Source organism: Galeopterus variegatus, unplaced genomic scaffold (assembly GCF_000696425.1).
Source record: "Galeopterus variegatus unplaced genomic scaffold, G_variegatus-3.0.2 Scaffold5305, whole genome shotgun sequence".
Taxonomy (NCBI): domain Eukaryota; kingdom Metazoa; phylum Chordata; class Mammalia; order Dermoptera; family Cynocephalidae; genus Galeopterus; species Galeopterus variegatus.
In genome coordinates this window covers 104,355-108,389 of record NW_007731416.1, presented here as the reverse complement: position 1 = coordinate 108,389, position 4,035 = coordinate 104,355, and positions in this window count along the sequence as shown.

The window sequence follows — 4,035 nt, the reverse complement described above, 5'->3', positions numbered from 1 at the left end:
AAACTTTATATCAAAACCCATGGGCCACAATAAAATCAGTATTTAGAAAAAAGTTTAGAACCTGTAGTGTCATTGTTCCATAAAACGGAAGACAAAATATAAAGGAAATTAGGCCTCTTCTTAGGAAATAAGAACCAAGAACACACCAAAAAGTCCTCATGAAGAAGGAAGTATTCAAGTAAAAACTAAAATTAATGAAATATGTAAGAAAAAAGGTAAACATTTTAGAATAAATACATTAAAATTTGGGTTCTTTGAAAAGATCAGTAAAATACATAAATGCCTTATGAGACTTTAAACAAAAAAAAAATTCAAAATGCAATGGAAGGCTTAACCACATATATGAAAGAGACTTTTAAGAATTATAAATGAATGGTATTTGTAAATCTATAGCAAATAAATAAATAAACATGTAAACTAGCCTAGAAAAACTGAATATTTTTCAACCAAAATACAAACTACCAAAACTGCTCAGGAAAAAGTAGAGAATTTGAGCAGTTCAATTACTCCAAAATGGATTGGAAATATGCTTAAATATTTACTCTTAAAAAAAGACATCAGGACTAGATGGTTTCATAACTGAGTTCTATGTAACCTGTAACAAACACTTATTTTCAATGCTATTTGGAAACTTCTCATGATACAAGAAAAATGAAAAGCTTAACAATCCAACACAACCATAAGACTAAGCCTTGCAAAGTCCTGAAAAAGATACAATGATAGTAATTACAAAAACTATACATAAATCTTATTTATGACTTCAAAATTTGCAAAATTAACAAATAAGATAATGCTACAACTTGGGAGGGTTAATTCCAAATATTCTTTACCAGGAAATTTATTAATATAATAATAATAGAAATGTGGATACCAAATGCATATTCAGCATTGACACTGCACCATATACTCTGCTCGGCACAATTACCCTCTCACTGCAGTCCTGTTTTCTGGTCATTGTAATCATAATCATCACTGAATTTTGAAGATAAGAAACCCAAGGCATAAACTCCCATGATCCACAGAATGTAAGTGGTAGGGCTGGAAAACTCATCCAGGAAGTCTGTCTTCTCAGCTCTTGTTCTTAACCACCTCACTACAAATAAGGTGTGCATTGAGGCCAGAGGGAGTAAGATCATATGAACAGAAGCTAGAAAGAAATTTGATGAAACAAAATAGCTGTCATTAAAAAAAAATACCAATAGAAAGTAGGTAATTGGGCTGGCTCAGTTGGGTAGAGTGTGTTGCTGATAACATCAAGGTCCAGGGTTCAATTCCAGCACCAGCCAGTTGCCAAAAAAAAAAAAAAGGTAATGATTCTGAAGCCACTGCTCTTAAATTTAAGCACAAGAATGGGAGGTCCGTTAACTCCATCAACATTCAACCTTTTTATAGGTTCTCATAAATGCAATATGACATAAAATGGAATAATTTAAAAACACTCCAAAAGAATCCTCCAAGATATTGCTCTAGTTAGTTCTAAACTTCACTCTTACACCATTACTTTTTCCACTTTCTCCAGCATCGGGGTCATGGGCATACAATCATGCTGCCACTCCTCTGACCCCACTTCCCCTTCCAGCTACCACAGCATACCTTTCCTCTTCTTTGCATCAAAATACATTAAAGTGGTTGTTATGTACTTTCTTGTTTCTCAACATCTTTCTACCCATTCATTCTTATCCCACTCCAAGCTGGCTTTTGTCCCTACCACTCCATCCCCATAATGCTCACATGAAGACCACAAATAACCTCCATGCTGTTGAAGCCAGTGGCCAATTCCATCTTTACCATGTGTGGATGCTGCAATGTGCCACCCATATCCTCCCTTCAGGGACAAGGGACTCATTCCCACACCTGGCAAAAAAAGCTGGCTGCTCTCAGCTCACAGCTGAGTCCCTCCATAGGAATCTTCCAAGGGACCTCACCCAAGATTATATCCCATCTTGGGGACAGCCCACGTCCAGGGACTGGTCCATGGGTGGCTTCCAAGGCTGGCATGTTTGCCTCAATTCAGGGCATGTCTGAATGTCCATTTCCTGGAAATTTCTGTGCCAGCATCTGTCTCAGGGGATACTGACCTGTGACAAACACCAACAGCATTTGGATCATTGGTCATTCACACTCTCCTGATGCACTCCTCCTTGGCTTCCTGAGTTCCCTCCTATTACATAAGATATCTCTTTCTTAGTCTCTTTGCTGGTTCCTTTTCTTCTCCCCATAGTTTAATATTGTAGCACCCTGGAATCACATCCTTGATCCTCTTCTCTGTCTACATTCCCTTCTTGGTGATCTCATTCATTTTAGTGGTTTTACACATCATGTATATGCCGAGAATCTCTGAATGTGTATCTCCCGGACCTCCCACCCCAGTGAAATTGCTCACCCCACAGTCTCCCCCATCTCAGTTGTGCAAACTCCATCCATTCAATTTCTTAAGCCCAAATCCTAAAGTCATCTCTGACTCCTTTTTCTCAGATCCAACATCCAATCTAACAAGATTCTAGTGTCTCCACCATCAAATTCCATCCAGATTCCAACCACTCTTCTACCACACTGTTACTCTGCTCAGAGCCACTGTCACCTCGGAACCAGGTTCCTACAAGAGCCTCCTCATGGCTCTTCCTGTGGCCTCCCTACAGTGTTTGGTTTTTTGCTCCCCCCTGCCCCAACAGAGGAGCCAGAGTGATTCTTTCAAAATGTAAGTCAGATCAGGTCATCTGTCTGTTCAAAATGCTGCAATGGCCAAAGCAGGCATTCCTAGAAAACAATAGCCTGGCCTCCTCCAACTCACCATCAGTATATTGGATGCTGTCCTCCCTAATTGAAGTGTTCCGATCGACTTCCACTGACAGCCAACACAATGAGCAGACTGGAGTGTCCTACCAGTTCTGTTCTCCAAAATGTCCCAGTGTTGGTGTGCATGGTAAATATGTGCAACGATGCAAAATAAAATCAGCCTGAGAAGGAGGTGAAGGGGGTGACTTAGAAGAAGAAATGGACCTTATATTTTAATCTCTGAATGAAAGCATTTACAGTCATGTGTCACTTAATGATGGTGATATGTTCTGAGAAACATGCCCTTAAGTGATTCGTCATTGTACAATCATCACAAACCTACGGCACACCTAGGCTATAAGGTATAGCCATTATAATCTTATGGGACTACCGATGTAAATGCAGTCTTGTCGTTGACTGAAACCTGTCATGTGGCACATGACTGTATGTTAATTATGACCCCTTGGAACTCATACTTTTCCTGTTTGAGCCAAAGTTTTATTCAGCTACTCTCATTAAAGTTTTACTGTTTAAAAAAAGTTTATGTGCTGAAAAAATCAAAACAAGAAAACACTGAAATAGTTCTTTATGTCTCTCGTTTAATCTCTCTCTCTCTCAGCATATTCTTTACAATGGCCTGTTGTGTTCAATGTGATCTACCCCCCTTACCACAATGCTTCATGATCTTTCTGACCTCCTCTCCTACTATTCCCACCCTGCCCTACTCCATTCTGGGCACCCTGGCCCCCTTGCTGTTCCTGGAGCAAACCAGGCATGATGTCATCTCAATAATTTTACTATATTACAGCTTTTTTTCCCTGTTGGTTGTAGTTAACCCTACTAGGATATAAACTCCACCAAAGTAGGAATCCTGGACTGTTCATTCACCGATAGAGTCCAAGCACCTAGACAAGTGCTTGGCACACGTATGAACCCAATCAATAAATGGTAAATGAATGAGTGAATGAATGAATGAGATAAAGTTATGTATTTTTGATGACATTTTTATATACCTATAGAGCTCAAGAGACTAAGGCTTACATACCTCCTAGAATTAGTGTTTTGATTTGATGAGTTGGCTGTCTTAAAAATCAGTATTTCTTTTTCAAATAAAAATATAACAGGCTAGAAATGGAAATTAAAGAATAGTGACAAAAGCCATAAAATACTTTAGGAATATAATTGCCAGAATGCATAAGACATATATGAAGAAAGTATAAAATCTTACTGAAGCCGTAAAATTAGATCTGGATTAATAGA